Here is a 7,953-nt window from a genome sequence, read left to right as displayed (position 1 = left end):
AATAACTAGGGTTTAACAAAGCTAGGGTTTTACAAAACTAGGGTTTTACAATTCATTATCACAGATCAGAGTCTAAGTTTTCTAACATTGGCCCTGACATGCAGAACCACCATAGCACAAATATCTAACATCAAAATGTGCCCTGGGCAGTAAAATTCTTAGGAATTCACATTCTGAGGAAGTTAACTAAGCTCATTGACTTGAACTGTGACCCTTTAATGAGAGGCACATGTAAAGAATTTAATGGAACTTGGAAAACAAACACGCTCATGTTTCTTGGAAGAATAATCTCAGGGGAGATGATGTTATTGCCAAAGCAATTATTTTTTCTTTTGTGTGCTCCCTACTATTGTCTTCCATGAGACTTCCAACAGCCTGGAATGTCTCTGGAATGTAAACATTCTGTCAATCAAACTTGGATTTGGGTCAGAGAAAACATCCAAGTGTAAGTGGTTGGCTTCCATGGCTGTTCATGTGTCTCGTCCAAGAAAGTAGATTGGGGAAGATATAGTCCCAGCCGTTATCTGATAAGTCTCTAGCCCCTTCCTCACCATCTTCAGCTATCCCAGGTTGAGCTGCTTATGGTGGAAGTTTGAGTAATCTAATGCCATCAAAAGATCTACCACATCTCTGGTGGCCACCTCTATCAGTTTTGTCATGCCTTGCATGACAATTGGCCACAAAGTAAATCCATGGCAATATATAATTCTTGCCTCCCAAAGTATAGGGCTTGAAGTCTCTTATTTTTGTTTGTGTTCCAATAAACAGGTCTTACAGTACCACAAGTAGCTGCTTTTCATGCAATACAGTGGTACCTCGGGTTAAGTACTTAATTCATTCTGGAGGTCTGTTCTTAACCTGAAACTGTTCTTAACCTGAAGCAATACTTTAGCTAATGGGGCCTCCTGCTGCTGCCGCGCCACCGGAGCACAATTTCTGTTCTCATTCTGAAGCAAAGTTCTTAGCCCAAGGTACTATTTCTGGGTTCGCCGAGTCTGTAACCTGAAGCGTATTTAACCCGAGGTACCACTGTATATTTTGTACAACTTACAAATGTGCAAAACAGAGGACCAAATCCTGTGAGGGAACTCCTTCCTAGAATCATAGAATCATAGAGTTGGAAGAGACCACAAGGGCCATCGAGTCCAACCCCCTGCCAAGCAGGAAACACCATCAGAGCACTCCCGACATATGGTTGTCAAGCCTCTGCTTAAAGACCTCCAAAGAAGGAGACTCCACCACACTCCTTGGCAGCAAATTCCACTGTTGAACAGCTCTTACTGTCAGGAAGTTCTTCCTAATGTTTAGGTGGAATCTTCTTTCTTGTAGTTTGGATCCATTGTTCTGTGTCCGCTTCTCTGGAGCAGCAGAAAACAACCTTTCTCCCTCCTCTATGTGACATCCTTTTATATATTTGAACATGGCTATCATATCACCCCTTAACCTGCTGTTTGCCTTCCCACAGCACAACGCCTCGTTCAAGATCATCCATTGTGAGCTGCAGCACAGGGAGGGTGCCAAGGAACCATTTTACTATAAAGTCTGTAAGAACTTCATTTTTCACCTCCTCCTGAAGGCAGACACAGATTAGTACTCTATACCGATTTCCCACCTCTTCCAACTTTTTATTAACAGTTAATTTTCTTATAATGTTGCTCGTTTTGTTTTTGTTGATATAATGGATGGAGACACTGAGGTACAAGGCTATATTTGTTTTGGAGGTCTGCATTTGCTTCTTTGCTAGTATGCGCCAGTGCTGGAGAGCAAGGCATATACTGTAGTGGCCTGAATATAAGCCGCACCCGAATATAAGCCACACCTTTAAAATTCAAGGGGGGGGGGGAGAATAAGAGGAAATACCCGAATATAAGCTGCTCCCTTAAAATTCCGCAGGCACTCACACCCATTCCATTTTACGGTATGTCTGTTTCAACAGCAATATCGTAAAAGCCAATTTTTGTAAGGTCGCGAATTTAAGCCGCACTTTAACTTTTCACGGTCAGAATTTGGGAAAAAAGTGTGGCTTAAATTCAGGCCAATATGGTACATACACATGTATACACACAGAGAGAGATGTACACAGATGTATACATGTATATCACAAAATGCTGCAGGGAGAAAGGAGATCCCCATGAGGTGTGTTTAGAAAAGGCTGCATAAGCACTTCTGTATTTGATTGCTTTGAAAACTAAGGATTGCCACCAATGATGTGTGAATGTCATTGTTAAACAGATTTTGAACATTCACTGTAACATACACATATCTTGCTTTATAGGGTAGTTGTTAAGTTGTGGGTGAACATATCAGACGACACAGCGATTCTTCAAACAGCTCTTGTTTATTCACAGGCCAGAACAGAACTGAACTGAAGGGCTCAGCCAGCCTGCTTATATAGAGCTCCACTAGAATGCAACAGTAACCATTTTCTGTAACTATCCAATCACTGAACATCACTTTTGATCCCTTATTTGCATATGTGGACCTGAACTATCTACAGTATCCCCCTGCTGGCCCAGGGTGAGAACTTCAGTACATAACAGTAGTGTTGCTGTTGTTTCTGTTTAGATATAAATATTCTCAGACAAGGTATGGCTGTGTTGTTCCCACATTTTTAAATTCAGTAGTATTGCGTAATGGTCACTTTAAAAACACTACCAAATGCATGACAAACAGCTGCAATTCTTTTTGCCCAAACAGAAATGTTTTCATTCTTACTAAATTATGTGTAGAATGCTACATGATAACCTTGTAAATTTTTAGTTCCACGTTTGTGCTGTGCAGAATTTGAGAATTTATTCCCATTCTTACTTTATTTGCATATCTGCTTTTTTCCACTTGCTGTTCCTAAAATGAAGTAAAACAAGTAGCGTATTTTTCCGTGTATAACACGCTCCCCCTGTATAGGATGACCCCTATTTTGGGGGACTCAAATTTAAGAAAATGGGGGGGGGGGAGATGGCCCAGAGTTGTTGAGCTTTTTTTTTAGGGGGAGGGGGAATGCCAAAAATCACTAACCAGACTGAAAACGCTTGAAATTGCTAGCGTTGCTTGAAATCCAACAGCAGCCTGCAATCGCAAGCCCATTTGCCGCAGCGGCAGCCAATCCATGGCAGCCCTTTCCGCAGCAACCAATCACCCACCTAAATAACGCAGCAGCAGCCAATCCAAAGAAGCCCTTGCAGCAGCCACCAATCAACCACCAAATCGCCACTGACAAGCTCCTGCTTGGACCTGCAACCAATCACCCGCCCCCCCCCCCATTACACTATCCGTATATAAGACGAGCCCCGTTTTTAAACATTCTTTTACTGTAAAAAACACACACCTCGTCTTATACACGGAAAAGTATGGTAAATAGTTCAGAGGGGGAAACCACCCCAGCAAATTATCAGAAAATGTTGTGGTACGTGACAATTCATCCTTGTATTTATGTTATTCATAGCTCTTCAGCTTTGCATTCTGAGCTCCATTGTTGCATCTGGGAGAGGCTAAACTAAATAAAGTAATATTTAGTTAAAACTTGCCTACATTCACCAGGCATATGACCCATGGCCAATGTAATGTGATGAGCGTAGCATGTGTCAATTCACTGACACAAATTCCCACAAATAAATGTTTCTCGTTTGTTTGCCCAGTATGCGGAAGCAGATCAGGCCACTTCCTTAGATTCGCAGGCAAGGACGTGTAAATGTTCAGCCAAGTCCTGTCTATGCTGTTCAGCTGCCTGTGTGGTGAAAGAGACTCTGGATTCCAGACACAATTTCTGCCAAAAATGAATCATTTGCTAGGGCTGCAAAGAAACCACAAGGTTCACCTGGTATCTGAAGTGTTTGGAAGGACCCCATTTTGTTCCAGATCAAATCATTATTCATATCCAAATCTTGCGTCACCCCATTGACTATCGTGGGAAATCTGAAAAAGACTACAAAATTGTTATGTATTGAAGTTCTCACCCTGGCCACCAGGAGTATTGTGTATATAGTTTTCACTCAGGTCCACGTCAGTTACTTTAGGTGGGAAACTCTGGGTTGTTGTTGCTACAATGTTGACAGCCGGCTGCCTATAAAAGCAGGCCGGCTGAGCTGTTGGCTGTTCAGTTCTGTTCCCTCTTACAAATAAAGAGCTGCTTTGGAGAAATCGCTGTGTCATCTGCTATGTCTACCCACAATTTAACAAAAATGTTTTTTCTGTTTCACACAAATGCATAAGATTTGCACATAAAAGAGCCCCTAGAGAGTGAGATAAACACGTCAAATTTCAGGCAGATCCATCCAGGTGGTTTCTGTTCTTTCAATAAAAATAGGGTTTATTGTCTGCCAGAATTGAAAGCTAATTGAAGGCTTGGTTACCCCTTTTGAGGGGACGAAGCCTGACAAATTTCAGAAAGGTAAGTGCGGTGTTTCTCTCACAACAGTAGGCTTTGCTGTTTTGGGGTGGGAAAACAGAAAACTTGTCCCTAGAGATTTATAGGCAATCAGTTTCAAAACTGGAGAAACGAGAGAGGTGCCCCTGGGTTAAAAACCTGCCAAGGATCTGGTGAATAGGTCCAAGCCCTATTTCGCTAGGTGGTTTTACATTCTTCTTCTTTTTAATGCTAAAGTTAGTTTTTTCTCGGAACACCCCCTCTTCCAGGAACTACTACATCCCCAATTAAGAGTGGGGGAAAGAGGGAAAGAGCTATGATTTGTTCCTTAGGAAAAATAATGGGAAAGGAGGCAGCAACCGCAACATTCTAGTTTTGCCACTTCTGCCCAGCTTCCCAGCCAAAATTCAGAGAATGATGACCCATATGAAGAACAATAGCCTGCTGTTTATTTACATCAATGTTTCAAACATTGATATAAGTCTTACGACGCGCAAACCAGTAACAATTAATAGCTGCAGAAAAAAGAAAGACCCCAAAACGGGAGGGTAGGAGGTCAAGGGAGGTGTAGGGAAAAGGTTTAAATATTTAAAAATATAATGTTTTAAGGAAAAGGACAAAAACGGTAATGAATGTCATTCCTGCGTTATGTACGGATATTGCTTATTAATCTGTTGATTTGTTTTCTTTTTTCTTTTTTCTTTTTGATCTTTTTTTTTCTTAAGAGAAACTCAATAAAAAGAATTTTAAAAAAACAAACATCAATGTTTCTCCCATAAATCATTGTGAACTAAGTGACCTTGCGAAGATAAGTCACGGTGATTGAAAGCTGGACCTGTGTGTTAAAGACAAAATATACTCCTCCTTCACCTCTCCCCTCTCAGTGGGTGTTTCCCGAGTCATTTCTCTGTGGGGGAGGTAGCGGATTTAATGTTTTGGGGAAAAGAAAGAGTCACAGAATCACTTGGAAGCATTCAAGGTCCTTGATCTGCCTCCCTTGTTAATCGTGTGAGAATGTGAGATCGTTGCTCAGGGGTGCATGCTTCAACCAATGCACATCGCTGTCACCTGCAGCCTATAGAGAAGCTATCTGCCCATTTCAGCAGTTTTGGGTAGGTTAAATGCTTGTTTGACTGCCCTACTGTACATTTTGTGAATCTGTTTGGTTAAAACAAATTCAGTCCGATTTTGAATAGCCTGGTGTTATGTACTGAAGTTCTCACCCTGGGCCAGCAGGGGGATACTGTAGATAGTTCAGGTCCACATATGCAAATAAGGGATCAAAAGTGACGTTCAGTGATTGGATAGTTACAGAAAATGGTTACTGTTGCGTTCTAGTGGAGTTCTATATAAGCAGGCTGGCTGAACCCTTCAGTTCAGTTCTGTTCTGGCCTGTGAATAAACAAGAGCTGTTTGAAGAATCACTGTGTCGTCTGATATATTCACACACAACTTAACACTTACAGTATTTCACCCCAGATCCCTACATTGGGCCTCTTAGCAAGCTAGTTTCCAAGCACAATTCAAAGTGTTGGTGTTGACCTTTAAAGCCTTAAACGTAAGATAACCAGACGTCTCCGTTCCCCGGGGACAGTCCCCAGATTTACAAATCAGTCCCCTGACATAATCCATCTATTTAGTAGGAAGTTGAAAAGTGTCCCCGGATTCATTGGAAAAAATCTGGTAACCTTACCTAAATGGCCTCGGCCCAGTATACCTGAAGGAGCATCTCCACCCACATTGTTCAGTCCAGACACTGAGGTCCAGCTCCGAGGATCTTCTGGTGGTTCCCTCGCTGCGAGACGTGAATTTACAGGAACCAGGCAGAGGGCCTTTTTGGCAGTGGCGCCCACCCTGTGGAACACCCTCCCATCAGACGTCAAGGAAATAAACAACCACCTGACTTTTAGAAGACATCCGAAGGCAACCCCATTTAGGAAAGTCTTTAATGTCTGATGTTTCATGGTGTTTTTCATATTCTGTTGGGAGCTGCCCAGAGTGGCCTGGGAAACCAGCCAGATCGGTGAGGTGGAAATTATAAATTATAATAATGTTATTTTTATAGTACTAAGAGTGGGTGTTGACCATAGCTGTCAACCTTCCCTTTTTTGGGGGGAAATTCCCTTATTCCAACGCCGTTTCCCGTTGCTTCCCGCTGCTATCCCGGATTGTTAGATATCCCGTAGACTGTCCCCGGGACAGGTGAGGCTGCTGTTCCCTTATTTTCAAATCTGAAAGTTGACAGGTATGGTGTTGACTCTCTAGACGTACTGAATGGGCATTGTTTGGAAGCTGGTGGGGTACTGGATGAGGCTACTTGCTACTGCAGACAAGTCTTCCCCCTTCAATAATATTTCCTCCTTCTCTGAATTCAGTAGGTGGAGGCATTTTATTTTAATTTGCAACTGCCAGTCAACCTTCCTTGGTTGCCGAGCATGCTCAGTCTTCATTAAACTGTGTGCATTTCTTTTTTGGGGGGAATGGGGAGAATGCCCCCTTAGGTTCTGCAAATCTAAGGGCTTCTCTAAGATTTGTAAATTCTGCAAATCTAAGGGCTTCTCTAACAGATTCTGCAAATCTAAGGGCTTCTCTAACAGCCTCCTCCCTCGTTTCTCGCTGCTTGGTAGTGGCACCCGCCCTGTGGAACACCCTCCCACCAGATGTCAAAGAGAACAACAACTACCAGACTTTTAGAAGACATCTGAAGGCAGCCCTCTTTAGGGAAGCTTTTAATGTTTAACAAACCACTGTATTTTATTACTCTGTTGGAAGCCACCCAGAGTGGCTGCGGAAACCCAGCCAGATGGGCAGGGTATAAATAATAAATTCTATTTTACAGTGGTACCTGTGGTTACGTACTTAATTCGTTCTGGAGGTCCGTTCTTAACCTGAAACTGTTCTTAACCTGAAGCACCACTTTAGCTAATGGGGCCTTCCGCTGCCGCCGTGCCGCAGGAGCATGATTTCTGTTCCTACCCTGAAGCAAAGTTCTTAACCTGAGGTACTATTTCTGGGTTAGCGGAGTCTGTAGCCTGAAGCGTATGTAACCTGAAGCGTATGTAACCTGAGGTACCACTGTATTCTACTCACAGCTGTCAACTTTCAGATTTGAAAATAAGGGATCAGCAGCCTCGAAAATAAGGGATCAGCAGCCTCACCTGTCCTGGGGACAGTCTACGGGATATCAAACAATCCAGGATAGCAGTGGGAAGCAGCGGGAAACGGCGCTGGAATAAGGGAATTTCCCGCAAAAAAGGGGAAGGTTGACAGCTATGGTCAACACCCTCTCTTAGTACTATAAGTTATAGTACTAATTTATAATTTCTACCTCACCGATCTGGCTGGGTTTCCCTAGCCACTCTGGGTGGCTCCCAACAGAATATGAAAAATGTTAAGTTGTGGGTGAACATATCAGACGACACATCGATTCTTCTTTTTTAAAAAAACATAATTTTTATTAACGGGCCAATCATATCACATTATTTCAAATCACATTAATTCCAAATTATACAGCCAAATTTGTCAATTTTGTTGGGGGTACCCATACATCAAGCTCCGGACGAGAATCCAAACATCACTTCTATTACTGC

The sequence above is a fragment of the Podarcis tiliguerta genome (assembly GCF_965153285.1).
Source record: "Podarcis tiliguerta genome assembly, chromosome: 17".
NCBI classification, from domain to species: Eukaryota; Metazoa; Chordata; class Lepidosauria; order Squamata; family Lacertidae; genus Podarcis; species Podarcis tiliguerta.
This window is presented reverse-complemented; position numbering follows the sequence as displayed.